Source organism: Lepisosteus oculatus, unplaced genomic scaffold (assembly GCF_040954835.1).
Source record: "Lepisosteus oculatus isolate fLepOcu1 unplaced genomic scaffold, fLepOcu1.hap2 HAP2_SCAFFOLD_40, whole genome shotgun sequence".
Classification (NCBI taxonomy): Eukaryota; Metazoa; Chordata; class Actinopteri; order Semionotiformes; family Lepisosteidae; genus Lepisosteus; species Lepisosteus oculatus.
The window spans coordinates 1,490,001-1,514,424 of record NW_027167934.1 but is presented as its reverse complement, the minus strand read 5'-3'; the positions used below and the strand labels follow the sequence as shown (position 1 = coordinate 1,514,424).

The window sequence follows — 24,424 nt, the reverse complement described above, 5'->3', positions numbered from 1 at the left end:
ACCTCCTGTCGTTGTGTTTCGGCGCAAGCAAAGAAGCGCGCCTGTTCGGTGTTCCTGGTGGTTTTAAAATGCCAAATTGCTTGTACCCGCTCCCTTGCAAATAAGTTCTTCAGCGTCCGCGAATGGCATTTTACAGCTGGAAGCAGATGTCGACGCTTTTTGCACAGAGCACCAAAAAAGCGTCTTTTTTGAAGGCCCGGGTTCTGAGCGTTGGTGGTTCAGTGGTAGAATTCTCGCCTGCCACGCGGGAGGCTCGGCTTTGATTCCCGGCCAATGCAGTGGCTTTTGCAGCGAGCTGCTCCATCACTTGCATCCCCTTGCAACTCGCAACTGAAAACCCACTGAAGCTAAGCAGGTGTGAGCCAGGTCAGTACCCGGATGAGGGTGAGCTACAGGGAAAAACAAAGCTTCCAGCTGGAAGCGGTGTTAATGGTGCCGGCGGTGGGGCGCTCACCCTGAGGTCTTTGCGGGTCCCAATGCCCCAGCATAGTGACGGAGACACTGTGTTGTAAAAGGGCGCTGTCTTTTGGATGAGATGTAAAACCGAGGTCACAGCGCTCTGTGGTCATTAAAAATGACCACCAAAACCTTTGACAAAAGCTCTTGGTAATTGATCGTCTTCAATAATGCTTCTCCTTTAGGTACATTTTAAATCAGCTGAAAAATTCTGTGAAATGGGGGGCACTTCAGGCCAGTGTAGGATTTGGGTTACAAGAACCATGAAACTGCATGAGAAAGCCCGTACACTGAATTACACGGCTTTCTATTCAAAGGAGGGCAAAAGAAATTCCCTGAGTTCGATTTTTTGCAGCACAGAGAGAGCCACTGTCGTGAGGCCGGTTAGCTCAGTTGGTTAGAGCATGGTGCTAATAACGCCAAAGTCACGGGTTCGTGCCCCTTACTGGCCAGGTCCTTTTCTCCTCTCTTACCAAAGCTGTTAGGTTCCTTTCCGTGGTGAGAGGGGTTGTCATGCAACGCTGCCACATAGTGCCGACAGACAATTAAATGACAAAAATGAAGAGAGTTAAAGCAGCTGGAGAGGTTCTCTTACAACTTTTGAGCTGACACAGTTTTGGAAAATAATTCCTTCACGCTGCAGTGTACCATATAGGCAGCCAAGAGTCTCCAAAACAAAACAGAATTGACAGTCATATAATGTCCATTAACCCCGGTTTTAAACGCAGCATCATGTCTGCCATCATAAGAATATGAGTCCAATATTTTAGAATATAGTCAGAATGACTTCTAACCTTAGCTGTGGTGTCTTTAATCCCTATTGCTCAATGCATGGTGTACGTACTGCATACATGTGTCTTGAGAATGAGGAATGGGCCCCTGAGACAGTCATTTGCCTGTTTCACAAATGATCGTATTTTACTAGAGATTCTGTTTGGGATTCAGATGTGCATTCGGACAGCAATCCCTTTCAAGAAATGATATGTTCTGGATGAGGTCAAAGGTGCTAGAACACTGTATTTAGGATGTGTTTGCAGTGATTGTGTGTCTCCTGCTTCAACGCAGTGATATATAGATGTGCTCCTGTAATTTATTGGTACATGCCCAGGGCAGTAAGTAGTCTGAGGATTTATTTCCAGACGGCATAGAGCAGTGAAGCACTTCTACTTAAATTATTACATTATACACAATTTGAGTTCATTTTAAAAAGTAAAAGGTAATGAAAGGAATGCATTTTCATAAGAAAGATAATACCGATATGCATGTGATAATCTTCCTTATATCATGTAGTGCGTCATTTGGACACTTTGTGGGCTTGAAATACAAAGAAAATCATGTTCTATGGTACAAGATAAATACAAAACTTAATCATTTATTTTAATTAGATTTGTTTATAAAGCATAAGCAATCATTTATTACATTAATATATGTGAAAATGACATTTTAGCACCATAATATTACATACAGGTCTCTAGCTTCAACACAGTGATATATATATATATGCTCAGTGATTTATTGGTACATGCCCAGGGCAATAATCAGAATTAGTATTTATTTCCATACGGGCTACAGGTAATGTTGTGAAATACTTCAACACACTGGATCGCAGATTTAGACCCCCTGCACTCTTACTCCTTAAAAACCAAAGAAATGAAGATATGTAGCAATCACATTGTAACAGGGGTGACAGTGACTTAATGCTTATACTACTGGACTTCTGGTACCTTTAGGGTACGGTGTTCCCTGAAGGGCTCTCAAACCCCGCATTTCAGATGCCTAGCTGTATTGCTGATGTGTTGCACCTCAGAATCACTTTTAAACCTTACCTCTGGTATCTTTAATCCCTATTGCTCAACGCATGGTGAAAGTATTGCATAAATGTGTCTGAAAATGAGCAATGGGCACCTGAGAGACTCATTTGCCTGTTTCACAAATGATCATATTTGACTAGAGATTCTGTTTGGGATTCAGTTGTGCATTCTGACAGCAATCTCTTTCAAAAAATGATTTTACCTTATCGCGGCTTTGCCCTTCTTGCCTTTTTGGACAATATCTCCATCTTGTGGTCGTTGTTGGTAATGTCTAGACAATATCTCCATCTTGTGGTCGTTGTTGGTAATGTTTTCTTATGCCCTTTTTTTATTTCAATTCTCTATTAGATGATTCTAGAATCTCTACAATAGAGTTGAAAACATCAGTTTTATAGCAGACAATATGACATTATTTATAGTCCAATTAGAAATTTATTACCCTGTTTTTAACATAATAACAAATTAAAACTAAGTTTGGAACACCAGGGAACATAAAAAATGATTTTTAGGAAAACCATGAGGTTCTCTGTGTCCGATGCCTGCAAGGGGAGAAAGCTAGAATCCTTTGATTTTTCCAAATTTGAAAATAAACATCATATAACAACAGCTTTCATTCCTAGGAGTGAAAAACAACCATTTTTGAAGACATATTAGTTTCTAAAACACTACAATAAAGTTAAAAACATCCATTTTATATTACATTATTTTTTGTGAAATAATTAAATTGGCTTATTTCTCTCGCATTAAATTGGCTACAAATGCAAGAATTCAACCAGATATTCTTGTAAAATGTATAATGTTGCATTGCAGTTAGTTAATGTAGTTAGTCCATAGTCAGCAATCTAAACTTTATTGTTAAGCTTTAATGATTGATGTTGTACCAGTAACCTTTAGAAATACTATAGTACTTCACAAATGCTTTGTGTGTTTGGAAACCTTTTGAGTAAAAGCCTTATAAAAATAGGTTTCGTTTTTACAGGACATCACAAAGAAATAGGATGGTATAATTCTTATAATTGCTTAGTGATTGTATTTGGAAGATTATGCACTAAACAGACTTCAGGAATGCCAGTGGATCATTGTGCTATTTGGAATTATTCCAAAAATCAAGTGACCTCTTTGCTGTAGTATTTTTAGTATTATTTATTTAGTATTAATAAAGAATAGATTTATTAAAGTCGTGCGATGTGCAAGCGGGATATGTAAAATAATTTAAAATAAAGTTTTTTATTATTGTTATAGAGAAACATGATCAGATTTTCCCTGGTTCAGAAAAAAAACGATTAAAATCTGTAATCTTTCCACTTGTATGTCATCAGACATTAACGAGTACAACCCCCCTCTCTGCCGGAGTGCTGGCTGTGACGAATTAAACCAATTTCACAGGTGTTTTCAAAGTAGGAAGTACAGTGTTAACTAGTAGATGGCCTCCTCAATGAAATCGCTTCAACATGCTAATGCGTTGGTGTAACAGTCCGGGCGTGGCAAGCTTCCAATGTCAACTCGACTCGATTGGAAGACAATGAACGTATTTTAGCCCTAAATGAATTAATAGCAAACATGGTTTACATAAAAGACATTTTTCCAAGAAAGTTTATAATAATACAATCTATAGTTGAAATCTGAGCCTAAATATAAAGAAAAAAGCATTTTCAGAGAGCAATCACGCTGTGTTTATGTAGAAAAAGCGATTAGGTTTATGAGCAATCTAATTACCTATTCGCTTAAAACGCTATATAAAATAAAGTTTATTTAAAGATGAATGATAAGTGTCGCAGGTTAAATAATTTTCGTAGGAGGGCTTGGACAGATTCCAAGTGCATTTTTGCAATTTACGTTGCATTGTCCAATGTGATGTTGTAATACAGTTTAGAATACAGTAAGTCTAAACTGTATCAGCTTTATTTATGGGTTGCAATTTAGAAAAAGTCAAAAACCGCACTCAAAATCCAATTTAGAGCTTTCTGGCAAGAGGAGACACCCAAATTATAATGTAACATGCCACTGTTTGTGCATGAACAAAGTTATACTGCAATTTTCCTTAGATATGCGATTAAAAAAAATATTTTTTTTGAATCCCCGGCCAAACACATTCCATAAGAATCAGCGCTTTTATACAGTATATCGCCTTTAAACACGCGTTTACGATTTAAATCAAAACTCGATTCAAATCAATATAAATGTTTATTTTGTAACGCATAGGTGACTATTCATTGTTATTAAAAAGACGTAAATTCGATCATGTTGTGATATTTAGAAATATAAATTTGTTTTGATGCGAGTGAGGTTTTATTTAATCTCTGACCAAGGGAAATGTTTCATTTTTTCAAAGAAATGTTTGTTAAAAATTAAAGTCATAGTTCCATGAGATTCAACCACAGACCATGTGACATAGGAGTCAGGAACCTAACCCACAGCACCACCAGCGCAGTCACATGCTGAGGGCTGAAAAAGCACTACAGAAACATTATCGACTATAAAATAATGTAATTAGGCACAGAAGAAGTTTACAGCACAGTACAATAATAAATGCTGACCATGACTTTAGAAGCATAAATTACCTTACACTCAATTTAAACACAAGCTGTCTTTAGCCCTCTAAGCTGGTTCATACAGAAATGTAGAGAACCAGGCTCAGAACACACAGCTTCATTAGCGAATACATATGCAGAACAACTAGAGAAGATGTTTTACAGAGGATGGATTTTTAGAAACATCCCATCAGTGACATCACTGAAGTCAACTCCTAGGTAACTGTCGTGTGGATAGTTTCACAAGAATCAGACAAAGGTTTAAGCATCGCTTATTTTAGATAAAACTGCAAAAAAACAACAACAACCCATAATGTACTTCTTTGCGGCTCTGTTTGCCCAAATCATATATTCACAACGTGAAATTAGAAAATAGTATTACGTAACCAAAAACCGCAATATGGAAACAGGACCTGTGTAATTGTTGACAGATGATGTACTCGTAACATTTTTACAAGACGAACTACAACATTTAAAAAATGACTTGTATGTACTTGATATCTCTAATCAATCCACTGCACTGCATTAAAACAAAACAAAAACTAAAACGCCCTGGGCATACCGTTTCGCGCTTCTTATCAGTTGCTCAAAAGCAATTTGACCGTATGAAATGCATAATATAAACCTAGAAACATATACGTGAGGAGTATTTACGTAGTATCGGTGTCAAGACATACCTCTCAAATACTGTAAATCAAGTTAAAAATATCTCAAGACCGATTCTGGTCATAATGAAACCATGTTTCGTGTATGTTTTCTTTAAAGTACCGAGACCAGCCATATACTGTATGTTTATGTTCCAAAATTAATATCGTTTATGGCCTTCACACGCGTTGCATTACGCTCCTATTCTTTTTATGCTCAGGCACTAAGATTTCCCTTCAGTGGTAAAATTCCATATAAATATTCAATACTTAAACGGGCACAGTTAAGACATTAAATATACATATACATATACATATACAAACTGTATACAGTACAGTTTGCATACGGTAATATGTTTATGTTCCTAAATCAATCTCTTTTATGAGCATGTGAAAGGCATGGTGAATCGATTCTCAAAAATTACTGTACTTTGCATGATTGGAAAAAAATGCGTGATTGCGAAATGCTGTGGTGTTACTTTTACAAAGAAGGTCAGTGAAAAAAATAATGTGGACCAGGGCAATACTTTGAGTTTACAGCTTGTCCAAGGTCATTTATTATTAATACTATTAGTAATATCTTCATTAAAGACTTTGATGGCTACAGCTCAAACATGAGAAGTTGAGCTTTATTAGCTCCACCTTGCGGAAATTCCGGATACTATTATTTTGCTAGCGGTATTTACCGGTAACTCGCGGTATTTACCGGTAACTCGCGGTAGACTGCGTACAGCGTACCGGAAAATAATGCAGTATCGCCCGCACATTTTGAATGGCTGCATCTGTAGCAATCATATTGTAGCAGACACTCATTTGCCTGTTTCACAAATGATCATATTTTACTAGAGATTCTGTTTGGGATACGGATGTGCATTCTGACACCAATCTCTTACAAAAAATGATTTTACCTTATCGCGGCTTTGCCCTTCTTGCCTCTTTGGACAATATCTCCATCTTGTGGTCGTTGTTGGTAATGTCTAGACAATATCTCCATCTTGTGGTCGTTGTTGGTAATGTCTTCTTATAGATAGATACTTTATTGATCCCGTGAGGGAAATTGCAGTGCAACAGCAGCTTAACACACACAACACAGCCACAGTGTAACGAATTATATAATAATAGTACAATACTGTATATATACTGTATATATATATATGAAACAGAAATAGAAACAGAAACAGGAATCGCTTACTCACCTGGAGAATCTCTGTAGGAATATATAGCATTTATCAATGGAAATAAAAGCTGCTTTAATACAGTGCATGTTCAAACTCAAACCCTCAGCTGCTGTTCTTGTTTGTTTTGGGACGAATTGCAACTGAGCATCGCATGAGCCGTTACGTACCCTTATCTGTTAGGGAATTTCAAGGGAGGAGTTAGGTCAGAATGGGTAGGCTGCAAAACAACAAGTAAAGATTTATTCCAAGATGAAACGTTGTGGCGGTTTTCTTATCTTTTCAGCATGGACTAAACTTTTACGTGTTCCTTATATGCTATATATGTATATATTAGCACCAATGTCGTTCTTAAAAACTAACATGAAATTGTCAGGGACATTCAGCTATATACAAAGACGAGACAGACAAAGTAATAATTCTGTATTAACGTGGCCTACATATTGACGCAATGATCGAACTAACTGACATGTTCTGATTCAGATCCCCTGCAGTTCATGCCAATTAGAACAATAGCAATGCTGAGTCCTCCCCACCCTGCTGAGCACAAATTCAGCTGCTCTCCAGTTCTGTTCTGCATGTTTTTTCATTGCAATTGAGCTCGGAGCTGGAGATGATCTCCATACAGTTCTGTGTTAACTAGCCCGCACTTGCGTGCTAATTTACGGGTTGTGGCAAATGCTTTTCTATAGTTCATATACATGACGGCAACCTGTTACCGAGGAACCTGAGAGGTTTAAAAGCCTCACGAGCCAGGCAGGACTCGAACCTACAATCTTCTGATCCGAAGTCAGACGCGTTATCCATTACGCCACTGGCCCATAGAACATGCGCTTGCACTCCACCACAGAGAGCTCTACACTGCTACTAGTAGTACACTTCCCCATCTAAATTTTCACAGCAAGAAACTTGTGTTTCCTACTATTTTTGTCAGGTTTAAAATATCATCTCCTTAAAACAGAAAAAGTGTTGATGTGTTGTGCTGAAATTCCGATTGATTTTGAATTCAAAGAAAAAAGGTTTTCTTCCAAAACACCATGAAATTGTCACATCTTGCAGACAATAGGTGTATTCCATGTTGAAAAGAGAAGAAAGAAAACCATGGAGCCTTTTACAGGTGTGAGGCTTCTTCAGGTGTGAGAAGACCTCACAGTCGAAACGCTGCGTTTCCGTTCTTCTCTTTTCAGCATGCAATAAACCTAGTACTTGTTCCTTTGAAGCCGAGGCATGCTGACGTAGCTACCCAGCTGAACATCTTGCAGACTCTACAGTACTTCTCTCCTGTAGAAGTAAAGCAGGGCTTGCTGGGTGAGCTTTTGCTCCGGTAAATTAGGTCACGTGTCATGTTAAATCACTTCTTCTAAACACAACATTTGCTGGTGCTAGCTTTCCCCATGAAAAGAGACATTTCCCTTACAGTACATGACATATCGTTTTTATTCTATCAATAAGTATAGAAATTAAACAAAAGAAAAAATGGTGTCGCCAAAGAATGCACAGCTCTGTCGCCTTGGGGAGGTGTCAAGGGCATTGAGCTCCTTGGACATGAAAAGTGCCCGATAAATGCCATTTCTCATCATTTCTCTTGGCGTCAGTTCTGCTATTAAATGGGACGGAGGCAACGGGTTCAGAGAGCAGGTTAAGTGCACACCGAACGCAGATGTGTCCAAGTGTCTGTAAAAGCGCGGTGCTCCGCTGGTGCTGTTCCCTAGTGGCTTAAAGTGCCCGCCTAGTAAGCAGGCGATCCTGGGTCTGAATACCAGCGGTGCCTCTCTCCGTGTCTTGTTGTGCCGAATGTCTCATTTCAGACAAACATGTACAGCTTGGTTCAGTTTAATGCAAGAATTCATTTCCTTTCTGGAATAACTTGTTTTTGAAGAAATCCATACAGCTTGTGAAAGATGAAATCCATTTCTTGGTTGTCAGTGGAAAAAGATTGCCGGCTGCAAGAAGCGCAAGTGATTGTTTTCTTTGACCATAAACCTGCAAATGTAGGGTGCACAAAAGACTGTCAGACTCTGTGGTGCTGAAAAGTTGGTGGTTCAAGCCCCTCCAGTATGCGTGTCTCAGTTTTTCCAATGTAAACATCATCACCATCGCTAAAGAAGATGGCGCAGAAGGCTCCACAGTCGAAACGTTGTGCTTCTTTTCTTCTCTTTTCAGCATGGAGTAAACCTTTGCTTTATCCTTTGCAGCCTAAGCATGCTGACGCAGCTACCTTTCTCTTAACACGCCTCAATCATTATTCACCAAAACGATCAGCAGAATAAGTCGCCTTTGTGGTGATGTCACTCCTCTGCTTCACAAATGTCCTTAGTGACGGACCATTTCTTTCTGCCATTTTTCCGGAGCGGTTATTGATTGCTCCATCATTTCCCTCATACTTTCCATCCCTAGATTGAAAAAAAAAAAACAGAAACAGGCTGACAGGACGACAATCAAATTGCAAAAACTCATCAAAGCACTCGATAGAGTATTTGAATCCACAAGTAGCTACGAGCAACTTTGTCCTGGCTTGCATGAAAGTCGGAAAATGTCAAAAAGAAAAAGATGGTGGCTTTTTCATATCTGTTCTTTTATTTTTAGTTCGTTGGCTCATCTGTCCATTGTCCTCCTGCCTGGCTCTTGACCTGTGACTGTTTGAACGCACACAGTAGACTTTCATGCAGGGGATTTGTCCTGAGCCTCTGTGAAGGACCCACCCACCCCCATAAATAACTGCTCTAGAAACACATGAATGCAAAACTAAACCACAGCTTAAAGAGGAGCTTGTCATGACCGCCAGGCAGTTAAGACCAACTCTTAAGCAATCTAAACAGCACCAGCAGAGGGTGATTATTAACAAACGCCGCCACACGAGTTAACCCACCTGCACACACTCCACCGTGGGGTACGCAGTGCTATTTTTACCATCTTTACTTGCTTCCCGCTGGTATTGAGTCTACTCCTTGAGAGCTCTACCTGGCGTTTTTTCCATTACCTCGTTTATTCTGGATATTGGACTCCCCTTCTGCCTTTTCGACTTTGGACCTCGCCTCTCACCTCGGACTGTTTGCCACCAGTGTTCTCCCTGGATTACGACTTACCTTACGCCTCTTGACCACGAAACAAAGCAAAGCAGAGCAAAACAAAATGAACAAACGAAAAGCCTCACGTCCCGCACTTGCGTGTTACGCCGTTACGTGCCCAAGCGGTATTGTACTTCATCTTAGCACTGCACCCCGGGGCGTACGGTATATGGGAACGAGCACACGCCATAAATCGTCTCGAATCACTCCCTACAGCTGTAAGGCACCTTGAAGCGTGCACCCCCAACATTTTTCTTTGCGCATCTGTGAAAGGTAAACTCTTGAGCAAACTCTGAACCAGCTCTAAGGAAACTAATCCGATTAGACGTTACTTTGACTCATCCTTTAAGGGAACCTTGTTAATTGGAGAAATCAATGATTTCGAATGAATTCTGTATGCGTTAAAAGACAGCTATACACAGAAAACATGCAGGACACTTCTCATGATGTTTCCCGAGCCGAAACACAGTGCGTTTTTCCAAGCCCTCTGACAAAGCCCGCCCACTGAAAACTGCAGCAGATCGTGTAAAGACGTTCAACTTTGTAACTACTGCACGCACAGGAAGCAGAATAAATTCCTCTTTTCAAACTGTCAAAGGTTTGCTTTGCGAACACTGCAGGACATCGCACAATCTCTTTTGAATGGGGACAAACGATTTCTTATGGGGCACAGTAAGTACAGACGTTTAAAAAGCTCCACTCATGCCGACGATGCAGCATGAAGAAGCGCAACCTAACGTTTGCATTCCTAGCAAATTCCTTTTATTTTTTGATAAATAAAGACAGTCTTGTTTAACAAACAACACACACAACATTTTACATTGTCAATTCAATTCAAATCAATGTATTTCTATATAGCACCTTTCACAACAAGGTTGTCCCAAGGCACTTAACAATGCAAGTTGTTAAGAGCCTTGTGTCTAATATGCCGCCTAGGTAACGTGCTGTCTCTTTGAGGCAGATGTTTAAATCCTCTGAGTTAAGTGCTGAAGTTATAGTAGTCCTATCAGTATTGTTGCCTCCGATCAACAGATCCTCATTTTTCTCAGAGTTGAGTAACAAAAAGTTTTCACACATCCAAGTATTTCCTTCCTTAATGCATTTAACTAAAGTGATAATAGAAGAGTTGTCATTTGGTGGAAACAAAATGTTTATTTGAGTGTCATCAGCATATGAATGAAAGTTCATATTATTTTTTCTTATTATCCTACCTAGCAGCAGCATGTAGAGAGAGAGAGCAATATTGGTCCCGGCACTGATCCATCTGGTACCCCAAATTGAACTGGTGACGTTGATGAAGCAGTACAATTATTAGATATTTGAACATAATGAAAACGATGAGTAAAATGTGAAGTAAACCACTGAAGGACGGTTCCAGATAAGCCAACCTCAAACTCAAGCCTGTGTAACAAAACAGAGAGGTCAACCGTGTCAAAGGCAGCTCTAAGATCTAGAAGCAAAGCACAAGCACTGTTGCATTCCCTGCATCAGTAGCTAAGAGAATATCATTTACGACTCTTGTTAATGCAGTTTCAGAAACCAGACTAAAATTTCTCAAGTATATTATTTGAATCCAGATATGATTGACGTTGGGCAACAACTATTCTCCCAAGACTTTTAGATTGAAATGGGACCTTTGAGACAGGCCTGTAGTTGTTAAGAACTTGTTGATCCAAATTTGACTTCTTAAGAGCGGTCTAACAACCGCTACCTTAAATTGATCAGGTACAACGCCTGACGCAAGCGATGCATTCATCATACTAATTATAGGTCCTGCCAGTCCTTCGAGGGAATCTTTGACTAGCTGAGTGGGGATGGGATCTAGCGAACAGGTGGTTGACTTTGTCTTACGTCTGTGTTTATGAGTCCACCATAAGAAGAAATCTGAACAGGAGTGGTGATCATGCGAGGTCACCATGGAGGAAACCACTGCTCTCCCCCCCAAAAAAACCACCACTGCCCCTCTCAAGTTTGCTAAAGACCACATGGATGTTCCACAGCAACTCCTGGAACAATGTTCTGTGGACAGTGACAAAAGTTGAACATGTTGGTAAATGTGCACAACGTTATGTTTGGAGATAACAAAACACTGCATACCAACTCCAAAACCTCATCCCACCTGGGAAGCATAGCGGAGGCTGTACGGCTTGCAATCATCGAGGGACCGATGAATTCCAAGATGTATCAGGAAATTCTACAGCAGAATGTCAGGGTGTCTGCCTGTGATCTAAAACTCGAAAGACGCTGGGTCATGCAGCATGACAAAAACAAAGGAGTACATCAACAACAGAGTGGCTGAAACAATAGAAATTCCGTATTTTGGGATGGCCGAGTAAGAGTCCTGACCCCAATCCCATTGAAGTGCTGTGGCGTGATCTGAAGCAGGCCGTTCAGTGCAAGACATCTCCCAACTGTATGTGAGAGAAAAGCAGAGACGCTCACTGAGTAAGGTGGGGTTGCAGCTTTGCAAATCAAAAGGACATTTGTACGCTCAAAAAGGGACAGTAGCACCCCAGATGGGACTCGAACCCACAATCCCTGGCTTAGGAGGCCAGTGCCTTATCCATTAGGCCACTGGGGCACACTGGGTTGGGTCGATCACGCTGATGAAGAGCCAGTTTTTTTTTTCCTTTGCTTTTTCAAAGGGATCCCCAAAATTAGGAAAGTTAGGCAGCAGAAGGTTTACTGTGACCTGAGAAGGACCGGCATCCAATCACGGTGGTACACACACACACGCTCTCACTCATCTGAGCTACACGGCTACCAAGATGATCTCAGGTGCGCCGAGCTGGTACGGAACATATTGAACTGATCGACGGCGAATTGTCTCTCAGACAGGCTTTTCACCTCTGAGCTCCCTGACTGACAGTAATCAGCTAGGTAGTGAAACAGTCAGCTGCTTCTAAGCCTTAAACAGCTGCATCTCGGCGCTTCCACAGAGAGATGATTTGAAAGCCAAACATCGCCCATTGGGAACACCTTACTATCACTAGTTTAAGAGACTTTTAAGGTCTTGCAGAGGTGCCTGTCTAATAGCATGCGCTTTGCAAGCTATAGGTGTTTAGGCTGAGGCAGAATGCCTGTTAACAAAATGTTTTTCTAAAGGGGCCTCGCACTCTTTTCCAAGCAATGGTCACCATCCCCACCGAGTGTCACAATGTAGTCATGTCCTAGGACATCACCTGTTAGTCTCCATTTGTCTGCCACCAACACTTTAGGTTAAGGGGTCACAACCGCACCCCGGAGAGCAGAGGAGCCGTTGGCGTTCTGGCGGCGCAGATTGGGCTGAAGGTGGGGCGCTTGAATCTCGCTGTTGGAGGCCGTCTGAAACTGACCCAAGCCTTTCCCTTGAATTAAATGTAAATAAATAAATGAACCCCAGATGCACATGGAATCAATCACGTGTTTCCTTTGAGCCGTTTCAAAGACTGCTCCAGAGTTTGCCTTGCACAGATGCGCAAAGATTAATGATGGGGGTGCACGCTTCCAGGCGCCTTACAACTGTAGGGACTGATTAGAGACAATTCGTAGCGTGTGTTCGTTTCCATATACGCCCCGTGTTGCAATGGTAGGATGAAGTCAAATACGGCTTGGACGCGTAACGGCATTCTATCCAACTGCAGGACTTGAGGGTTTTTTGTGCTTTGTTCTGTTTTCGTTGACATCGCATTCGTAAGAGCGTCAAAAAAAGGCAATTCCAGCATCTAACACGAATAAAAGGGCTATTGAAACTGCAGGGCTGCGCAGCTTCTAAAATCCTTGCACACAATTCTCCGTTATTGTTACTTCCTTCTTTCTGTCTAACAAAGTTCCCTTTTCCTGACCGGACGGGGAGACTTTATCATTCCAACTTGAAGCCAGCCTTAAGTCCTCTGAGGCGCATTTGTCTGCTAGCATGCATTTTGTGAAAGTTTTTTTTGTTGTTGTTAAACGGAAAGCGACTTTGAAAAAGGTTTCCGCCGCTGCCCGGCACTCTATGTTAGACTGCATCAAAAAGGCAGTGGCGGCGGCGGCGGCCGAGTGGTTAGGGCGATGGACTAGAAATCCATTGGGGTCTCCCTGCGAAGCTTCGAGTCCTGCCGCCTACGGTGTCGTCGTGTGTCTGCGCAACAAAGGAAAAGCACCTGTTTCACTTTTCCCGCTACTTTTAAAACGCGAATGATCTGGATTTCTACATGATTGGCTCTTAAAATGTGATCTGATCTTCATCTGACGCATAATAATAAATAAAGACAGTCTTGTTTAACAAACAACACACACAACATTTTACATTGTCAATTCAGTTCAAATCAATGTATTTCTATATAGCACCTTTCACAACAAGGTTGTCTCAAGGCACTTAACAATGCAAGTTGTTAAGAGCCTTGTGTCTAATATGCCACTTAGGTTACGTGCTGTCTCTTTGAGGCAAATGTTTAAATTCTCTGAGTTAAGTGGTGAAGTTATAGTAGTCCTATCAGTATTGTTGCCTCCGATCAACAGATCCTCAGTTTTCTCAGAGTTGAGTAACAAAAAGTTTTCACACATCCAAGTCTTTCCTTCATTAATGCATTTAACTAAAGTGATAATAGAAAAGTTGTCGTTTGGTGTGAACAAAATGTTTATTTGAGTGTCATCAGCATATGAATGAAAGTTCATATTATTTTTTCGTATTATCCTACCTAGCAGCAGAATGTAGAGAGAGAGAGCAATATTGGCCCCGGCACTGATCCGTCTGGTACCCCAAATTGAACTGGTGACGTTGATGAAGCAGTACAATTATTAGATATTTGAACATAATGAAAACGATGAGTAAAATGTGAAGTAAACCACTGAAGGACGGTTCCAGATAAGCCAACCTCAAACTCAAGCCTGTGTAACAAAACAGAGAGGTCAACCGTGTCAAAGGCAGCTCTAAGATCTAGAAGCACAAGCACTGTTGCATTCCCCACATCAGTAGCTAAGAGAATATCATTTACGACTCTCGTTAATGCAGTTTCAGAAAGCAGACTGAAATTTCTCAAGTATATTATTTGAATCCAGATACGATTGACATTGGGCAACAACTATTCTCTCAAAACTTTTAGATTGAAATGGGACCTTTGAGACAGGCCTGTAGTTGTTAAGAACTTGTGGATCCAAATTTGACTTCTTAAGGAGCGGTCTAACAACCGCTACCTTAAATTGATCAGGTACAACGCCTGACGCAAGCGATGCATTCATCATACTAATTATAGGTCCTGCCAGTCCTTCAGGGGAATCTTTGACTAGCTGAGTGGGGATGGGATCTAGCGAACAGGTGGTTGACTTTGTCTTACGTCTGTGCTCATGAGTCCACCATAAGAAGAAATCTGAACAGGAGTGGTGATCATGCGAGGTCACCACGGAGGAAACTACTGCTCTCCCCCCCAAAAAAAACACCACTGCCCCTCTCAAGTTTGCTAAAGACCACATGGATGTTCCACAGCAACTCCTGGAACAATGTTCTGTGGACAGACGTGACAAAAGTTGAACTTGTTGGTAAATGTGCACAGCATTATGTTTGGAGATAACAAAACTCTGCATACCAACTCCAAAACCTCATCCCACCTGGGAAGCATGGCGGATGCTGAGGTTTGTTGGATGTTGAGGTTTTTGTCAATAAAGGAGGTTCCACTAGCTCCTTAATATAAGGGTTCACGTACTTTTTCCATCAATGACCTTGATTGTTTAAACCATTTGGTCAATAAAGAAACAGCAATGTCAAATGTTGGGCGTTTGTTGTTTGTGAAATCAGACTCTCTTTATTAATTATTATGACTTAGATAAAGATAAGATCACATGTTAGGAGCCATTCATGCAGAAATCCACATCATTCCGAAGGGCTGTTTACAAAAGTTTTTCTCCCAACTGAGAGAAAAGCAGAGACGCTCACTGAGTAAGGTGGGGTTGCAGCTTCACAAATCACAAGGACATTTGTACACTCAAAAAGGGACAGGAGCACCCCAGATGGGACTCAAACCCACAATCCCTGGCTTAGGAAGCCAGTGCCTTATCCATTAGGCCACTGGGGCACACTGAGTGGGGTCGATCACGCTGATGAAGAGCCAGTTTTTTTTTCCTTTGCTTTTTCAAAGGGATCCCCAAAATTAGGGAAGTTAGGCAGCAGAAGGTTTACTGTGACCTGAGAAGGACCGGCATCCAATCACGGTGGTACACACACACACGCTCTCACTCATCTGAGCTACACGGCTACCAAGATGATCTCAGGTGCGCCGAGCTGGTACGGAACATATTGAACTGATCGACGGCGAATTGTCTCTCAGACAGGCTTTTCACCTCTGAGCTCCCTGACTAACAGTGATCAGCTAGGTAGTGAAACAGTCAGCTGCTTCTAAACCTTAAACAGTTGCATCTCGGCGCTTCCACGGAGAGATGATTTGAAAGCCGAACATCGCCCATTGGGAACACCTTACTATCACTAGTTTAAGAGACTCTTAAGGTCTTGCAGAGGTGCCTGTCTAATAGCATGCGCTTTGCAAGCTATAGGTGTTTAGGCTGAGGCAGAATGCCTGTTAACAAAATGTTTTTCTAAAGGGGCCTCGCACTCTTTTCCAAGCAATGGTCACCATCCCCACCGAGTGTCACAACGTAGTCATGTCCTAGGATGTCACCTGTTAGTCTCCATTTGTCTGCCACCAACACTTTAGGTTACGGGGTCACAACCGCACCCCGGAGAGCAGAGGAGCCGTTGTCGTTCTGGCGGCGCAGATTGGGCTGAAGGTGGGGCGCTTGAATCTCGCTGTTGGAGGCCGTCTGAAACTGACCCAAGCCTTTCCCTTGAATTAAATGTAAATAAATAAATGAACCCCAGATGCACATGGAATCAATCACGTGTTTCCTTTGAGCCGTTTCAAAGACTGCTCCAGAGTTTACCTTGCACAGATGCGCAAAGATTAATGATGGGGGTGCACGCTTCCAGGCGCCTTACAACTGTAGGGACTGATTAGAGACAATTCGTAGCGTGTGTTCGTTTCCATATACGCCCCGTGTTGCAATGGTAGGATGAAGTCAAATACGGCTTGGACGCGTAACGGCATTCTATCCAACTGCAGGACTTGAGGGTTTTTTGTGCTTTGTTCTGTTTTCGTTGACATCGCATTCGTAAGAGCGTCAAAAAAAGGCAATTCCAGCATCTAACACGAATAAAAGGGCTATTGAAACTGCAGGGCTGCGCAGCTTCTAAAATCCTTGCACACAATTCTCCGTTATTGTTACTTCCTTCTTTCTGTCTAACAAAGTTCCCTTTTCCTGACCGGACGGGGAGACTTTATCATTCCAACTTGAAGCCAGCCTTAAGTCCTCTGAGGCGCATTTGTCTGCTAGCATGCATTTTGTGAAAGTTTTTTTTGTTGTTGTTAAACGGAAAGCGACTTTGAAAAAGGTTTCCGCCGCTGCCCGGCACTCTATGTTAGACTGCATCAAAAAGGCAGTGGCGGCGGCGGCGGCCGAGTGGTTAGGGCGATGGACTAGAAATCCATTGGGGTCTCCCTGCGAAGCTTCGAGTCCTGCCGCCTACGGTGTCGTCGTGTGTCTGCGCAACAAAGGAAAAGCACCTGTTTCACTTTTCCCGCAACTTTTAAAACGCGAATGATCTGGATTTCTACATGATTGGCTCTTAAAATGTGATCTGATCTTCATCTGACGCATAATAATAAATAAAGACAGTCTTGTTTAACAAACAACACACACAACATTTTACATTGTCAATTCAGTTCAAATCAATGTATTTCTATATAGCACCTTTCACAACAAGGTTGTCTCAAGGCACTTAACAATGCAAGTTGTTAAGAGCCTTGTGTCTAATATGCCACTTAGGTTACGTGCTGTCTCTTTGAGGCAAATGTTTAAATCCTCTGAGTTAAGTGCTGAAGTTATAGTAGTCCTATCAGTATTGTTGCCTCCGATCAACAGATCCTCATTTTTCTCAGAGTTGAGTAACAAAAAGTTTTCACACATCCAAGTCTTTCCTTCATTAATGCATTTAACTAAAGTGATAATAGAAAAGTTGTCGTTTGGTGTGAACAAAATGTTTATTTGAGTGTCATCAGCATATGAATGAAAGTTCATATTATTTTTTCGTATTATCCTACCTAGCAGCAGCATGTAGAGAGAGAGAGCAATATTGGCCCCGGCACTGATCCGTCTGGTACCCCAAATTGAACTGGTGACGTTGATGAAGCAGTACAATTATTAGATATTTGAACATAATGAAAACGATGAGTAAAATGTGAAGTAAACCACTGAAGGACGGTTCCAGATAAGCCAACCTCAAACTCAAGCCTGTGTAACAAAACAGAGAGGTCAACCGTGTCAAAGGCAGCTCTAAGATCTAGAAGCACAAGCACTGTTGCATTCCCCACATCAGTAGCTAAGAGAATATCATTTACGACTCTCGTTAATGCAGTTTCAGAAAGCAGATTGAAATTTCTCAAGTATATTATTTGAATCCAGATACGATTGACATTGGGCAACAACTATTCTCTCAAAACTTTTAGATTGAAATGGGACCTTTGAGACAGGCCTGTAGTTGTTAAGAACTTGTGGATCCAAATTTGACTTCTTAAGGAGCGGTCTAACAACCGCTACCTTAAATTGATCAGGTACAACGCCTGACGCAAGCGATGCATTCATCATACTAATTATAGGTCCTGCCAGTCCTTCGAGGGAATCTTTGACTAGCTGAGTGGGGATGGGATCTAGCGAACAGGTGGTTGACTTTGTCTTACGTCTGTGTCCATGAGTCCACCATAAGAAGAAATCTGAACAGGAGCGGTGATCATGCGAGGTCACCACGGAGGAAACCACTGCTCTCCCCCCAAAAAAAACCACCACTGCCCCTCTCAAGTTTGCTAAAGACCACATGGATGTTCCACAGCAACTCCTGGAACAATGTTCTGTGGACAGACATGACAAAAGTTGAACTTGTTGGTAAATGTGCACAGCGTTATGTTTGGAGATAACAAAACACTGCATACCAACTCCAAAACCTCATCCCACCTGGGAAACATGGCGGAGGCTGTACGGCTTGCAATCATCGAGGGACCGATGAATTCCAAGATGTATCAGGAAATTCTACAGCAGAATGTCAGGGTGTCTGCCTGTGATCTAAAACTCGAAAGAGGCTGGGTCATGCAGCATGACAAAAACAAAGGAGTACATCAACAACAGAGTGGCTGAAACAGAAGAAATTCCGTATTTTGGGATGGCCAAGTAAGAGTCCTGACCCCAATCCCATTGAAGTGCTGTGGCGTGATCTGAAGCAGGCCGTTCAGCGCAAGACATCCCAAAAATATACATGAACTGAAACAGTTTTGCATAGAGGAATAGGCCAAAATACCTCCTAACCGCTGCTCAGGTCTGACCAGCCGCTACAGAAAGTGGGGATTGAGGTTTTTGTCATAAAGGAGGTTCCACTAGCTCCTTAATATAAGGGTTCACGTACTTTTTCCATCAATGACCTTGATTGTTTAAACCATTTGGTCAATAAAGAAACAGCAATGTCAAATGTTGGGCGTGTGTTGTTTGTTAAATCAGACTCTCTTTATTAATTATTATGACTTAGATAAAGATAAGATCACATGTTAGGAGCCATTCATGCAGAAATACACATCATTCCGAAGGGCTGTTTACAAAAGTTTTTCTCCCAACTGTATGTGAGAGAAAAGAAGAGACGCTCACTGAGTAAGGTGGGGTTGTAGCTTTGCAAATCAAAAGGACATTTGTACGCTCAAAATGGGACAGGAGCACCCCAGATGGTACTCAAACCCACAATCCCTGGCTTAGGAGGCCAGTGTCTTAGCCATTAGGCCACTGCGCCACACTGGGTGAGGTCGATCATGCTGATGAAGAGCCAGTTTTTTTTCCTTTGCTTTTTCAAAGGGATCCCCAAAATTAGGGAAGTTAGGCAGCAGAAGGTTTACTGTGACCTGAGAAGGACCGGCATCCAATCACGGTGGTACACACACACACGCTCTCACTCATCTGAGCTACACGGCTACCAAGATGATCTCAGTTGCGCCGAGCTGGTACGGAACATATTGAACTCATCGACGGCGAATTGTCTCTCAGACAGGCTTTTCACCTCTGAGCTCCCTGACTGACAGTAATCCGCTAGGTAGTGAAACAGTCAGCTGCTTCTAAGCCTTAAACAGCTGCATCTCGGCGCTTCCACAGAGAGATGATTTGAAAGCCAAACATCGCCCATTGGGAACACCTTACTATCACTAGTTTAAGAGACTCTTAAGGTCTTGCAGAGGTGCCTGTCTAATAGCATGCGCTTTGCAAGCTATAGGTGTTTGGACTAAGGCAGAATGCCTGTTAACAAAATGTTTTTCTAAAGGGGCCTCGCACTCTTTTCCAAGCAATGGTCACCATCCCCACCGAGTGTCACAATGTAGTCATGTCCTAGGACATCACCTGTTAGTCTCCATTTGTCTGCCACCAACACTTTAGGTTACGGGGTCACCCCGCACCCCGGAGACCAGAGGAGCCGTTGGCGTTCTGGCGGCGCAGATTGGGCTGAAGGTGGGGCGCTTGAATCTCGCTGTTGGAGGCCGTCTGAAACTGACCCAAGCCTTTCCCTTGAATTAAATGTAAATAAGAAATGAACCCCAGATGCACATGGAATCAATCACGTGTTTCCTTTGAGCCGTTTCAGAGACTGCTACAGAGTTTACCTTGCACCGATGCGCAAAGATTAATGATGGGGGTGCACGCTTCCAGGCGTCTTACTACTGTAGGGAGTGATTGAGACAATTCGTAGCTTGTGCTCATTTCCCTCTATTCCCCGTGTTACAGTGGTAGGATGACGTAAATTCCTGCTTCGACACGTAACGGGACTATAATCAAGTGCAGGAGCTGAGGGCTTTAGTTTTGTTTCGTTTTCCATGGCGTTCGTAAGCGCGCAAATCAAAGGCAATTCCTGCGTCTAACACGAATGTAAATGCTTTTGAAAGTGCAGTGTGGTGCAGCTTGTAAAATCCTTGTCCACATTTTTGGTTTGTTGATGTTTTTTTCTGTCTGCCAAAGTTGCGTTTTGACATCCGGACTGGGGGACTTTATCATTTGAACGTGAAGCCAGCCTTAAACCCTCTGAGGCGTGTCTGTCTGCCGGCACGAATCTTGTGAAAGGTATTTTTTTTTAACGGAGAGCAACTTTAAAAAGGTTTCCGCAGCCACCTCGCAGTCCGTGTTTGATTATAGGAGGAATACGGCGGCGGCGAGTTCGCATTTGTCGTGCTCGAGTGGTTAAGGCGATGGGCTCGAAATGCGTTGGGGCTTCCCCGCGCAGGTTCGAAACCTGCCGACTCCGGCGTCTGCCGCACGTCGCCTTGTGCCTGCACGGCAGAGGCGAAGTGCCGCTTCTCCTTTCCTGGTACTATAACAACGCGAAATCGCTTGGACCCGCTGCCATTGAAATCAATTCTTCAGATAACCACACATTTTGCGTTCGCACCTCTGGTGCTCTACTTATACCTTTGAAAACCTAATGAATAAAGCTGAAAGAACCGACACGATATGTAGGTGCTGGTAAAGCACGCAGTAAAGAACTGTTAACAGCAAGGGTTTCAGTGGGTTAACTGAGGAGAAGGGCGTGATCGCTAATTGTTGACTTTTTATTTGGTGTTAGAAACACTCTTACTGTGCATGACGTGCAACAAATGTAGCCACAGAAATTGCATCACGCTTTCATGTATGCTATTGCAGACACCAACGTTGCCTAGATAGAAAACCGAAATAGCCGTGGGTTTGCTTGCTGGTCTGAAGGATCTCTCTTCGAATCTCTATCATTTGTCAATGGAAGTAAAAGGCGCTGCAATCTCATACGTTCAGAATCAAACCCGCAGCTGTTGTTCGACTTTATTTCTTGACTAATTACAACTGAGTGTCGCATGAGCAGTTACATAAACTTGTCTGGTATATTTGAACACAAATGCCGTTCTTCAATTAAAACTAACAGAACATTGTGAGGGACATTCAGTTCTATACAAACAAGAGACAGACAAGAGAATATTTCTACCGTTCATGTGGACTACGTGTTTACTTACTGATCGGAATAATTGAAAGGTTCGGGCTCATAGCCGATGCAGTGCGTGCTAATTAGAACAACAGCAACGCTGAGCTCTCAGCACCGTACTGAGCCCAGGTGTTTTTCTAAAGCTGTCAGGTGCAGTTCATTTACATGAAGGAAATCTCTTACCGGGTACGATTACAATGCAGTAAGTAGCACAGACTACTTAGGGAGTAGCCAGATGCGTTTAAAAACGACCCGAGCCAGGCAGGAGTCGAACCTGCAATCTCCTGAGCCGTAGTCAGACGCGTTATCCATTGCGCCACTGGCCCCGGTGTGACACTGCAGGACTGTAACCCAGTGAGATCAGCACTGCAACTAGTAAAATATTACCCCCGGTCCATTCTTTACCAAAAGTGAGAAAGACCTGTTTTCTACATTTTGTCTGTTTTAAAACCATATCTCAAACCAAACCAAGAGTCTGTCTTTTGCACTGATATTCTGATTCATTTCGATTTCAAAGAAAAAAAAAACATTATCTTCCAAAGCATCATAAAATTGTCCCTTCCTCCAGACTCTACTTCTCTCTTGTAGTAGTACAGCAGACCTTTCCAGGTGAGCAGATCACAGAGTCCGAAATATGCTTCCTCCATCAAGAAAAGTACCTGAACATGACTCTGTCTTCATAAAAGCACCCCTGTAATAAAGAAATTAAATCCGAAATCAAGAGGGCAGTTGCCTACTGAAGTTCAAGAAGTCATCAATTTTAACCTAGCAACACATTAAAGGCTGCATCTATACAAGTACGATTCTAGAAATGCTCACCAGATTACGTTTTAAGAAGGAACTGCGCCTCAGGTTCCGCCGAGATCTTAACTTGGATGGCAGGATTCAGAGTCCGGAGTGCGGACTGATGGCGCACGGAGGGTCCACATACTGTGGATCCCTCAGTTTTCTTCCGCGTGTTTAAACCGCCAGCGTGTGACTCCCCTGTCCCCGTGACCTCATTGCTCTGCTCTCGCCTCTGTGCAGCTGAGCCCGACTCATGGTAAAGTGGAAAAAAGTATGCCCTCAACGTGGGATTTACTCTGGATCGAGGATAGATGTCACTTTTTTATCATTGAACAGGATGTATGTGATGTGGCGACTAGGTTCAATTTTGTATCCTCTTTAAAAGATTAAGGACTGGGGTGAGCGTGATTTACCACCCTTTCAGCTAAGAACCCGACATGCGGACCGTTTAAGCTGCATAGACTCGGTTGTTTAACTCGTCTCCGTTAGCAGGGTTAAGGTTAAAGAAAAAAAACATTGCTGACTTCTTTTTTTTTGACAGCCGCTAGCGCTGATTAGCAAGGTTTGTATTTCATGTTTTGCAAGTTGCATCCATTTTAAGAAAAACAAGTCGCGTTAAAGACAGGAAATGAATACTTGCAAGTCTAGCCGTAGGCGGTTGTCTGTAAGGACCAGTTCTGTTTGAGAAAACAGAACAAAGAAGGCACCGCTGGGATTTGAACCCAGGATCTCCTATTTACCAGGCAGGCGCTTTAACCAACTAAGCCCCGGCGCCCCAGGAGCATTATCCTTTTGCAGCCACTTGGACACACCACTCAGACACATCTGCATTCGGTGTGTGCTCCGCCTGCTCGCTGAGCAAGTTGCCACCTTTACATACAATAGCAATATCAACACCAAGAGAAAGGGTGACAAATGGCTTTTATCTGGAACTTTTGATGTCCAAGGAGCTCAATTTGCTTTCTGTGTACAACAGGGCCACTGAACTCCACACTGGCCACTGAACCACAGCAGTGGCTTGCTGGCTTGACATCTCCTAAGGAAAATGTTGAAATTGCATGTGGAACAGGAAAATGACCCTCGAGTACGAGGGAAAAAAAAGAAAAAGATCATCTGGAGCGCGCCATCCCATGTCCGGACAGCCCAGTTTCATTGACAAGGTGGCTGAGTGGTTAAGGCGATGGACTGGTAATCCATTGTGCTCTGCAGACATGGGTTCGAATCCCATTCTCATCGCTCTCCATGTCTTACACGTTTGACGTTGGCCCTCCTGTTGTTTGCTCTGGTGCTAGAGCTGTACATTTTCTAGCGGTGGCTGAACATGGTATAGTGGGCCAACGTCGGTATCGAGCAGTGACAGTAACAGTACTTACTGCGCCCCATAAGAAATCGTTTGTCCCTGTTCAAAAGAGATTGTGCGATGTCCTGCAGCGTTCGGAAAGCAAACCTTTGACAGTTTGAAAAGAGGAATTTATTCTGCTTCCCGTGCCTGCAGTAGTTACAAAGTTGAACGTCTTTACACGATCTGCTGCAGTTTTCAGTGGGTGGGCTTTGTCAAATGGCTTGAAAAAACGCACTGTGTTTCGGCTCGGGAAACATCATTCATGAGCAGTGTCCTGCATGTTTTCTGTGTATAGCTGTCTTTTAACGCATACAGAATTCATTCGAAATCATTGATTTCTCCAATTAACAATGGTCCCTTTTTGAACCTGCGAGAAGCATTCTTTCCATGTAACAGATTTACTCCGGGGAAAGGCAGCATGACATTGAGAGTAGCTCAAGCTTTCAGCACCCGTATCGGACTGCATGTATGCAGACACCGCTCAGAATCCCCTGTAAGATTCTCCTTCAATTCCGTTTTGCAGTGCTTTAGCTCTTTCAAAAGGCTTCGCTTTGCTAGTCACAGTCCAAGGCTC

The 24,424-nt window shown here is 42.5% G+C and overlaps 6 non-coding genes across 6 annotated transcripts; 1 reads left to right on the top strand and 5 right to left on the bottom strand.

The window, feature by feature from the left end:
- Nucleotides 1–7,365: 7,365 nt before the first annotated feature.
- On the bottom strand, nucleotides 7,366–7,438 carry trnar-ucg (transfer RNA arginine (anticodon UCG)). Its single transcript has one exon. It is a non-coding gene; the product is annotated as a tRNA-Arg (tRNA).
- Nucleotides 7,439–12,193: 4,755 nt separating this feature from the next.
- trnar-ccu (transfer RNA arginine (anticodon CCU)) lies at nucleotides 12,194–12,266 on the bottom strand. The gene has a single exon. It is a non-coding gene; the product is annotated as a tRNA-Arg (tRNA).
- A 3,378-nt stretch (nucleotides 12,267–15,644) lies between these two features.
- Nucleotides 15,645–15,717, bottom strand: trnar-ccu (transfer RNA arginine (anticodon CCU)). Its single transcript has one exon. It is a non-coding gene; the product is annotated as a tRNA-Arg (tRNA).
- A 6,258-nt stretch (nucleotides 15,718–21,975) lies between these two features.
- On the bottom strand, nucleotides 21,976–22,048 carry trnar-acg (transfer RNA arginine (anticodon ACG)). The gene has a single exon. It is a non-coding gene; the product is annotated as a tRNA-Arg (tRNA).
- Nucleotides 22,049–23,209: 1,161 nt separating this feature from the next.
- Nucleotides 23,210–23,283, bottom strand: trnat-ggu (transfer RNA threonine (anticodon GGU)). Its single transcript has one exon. It is a non-coding gene; the product is annotated as a tRNA-Thr (tRNA).
- Nucleotides 23,284–23,662: 379 nt separating this feature from the next.
- On the top strand, nucleotides 23,663–23,744 carry trnat-ggu (transfer RNA threonine (anticodon GGU)). Its single transcript has one exon. It is a non-coding gene; the product is annotated as a tRNA-Thr (tRNA).
- Nucleotides 23,745–24,424: the final 680 nt, after the last annotated feature.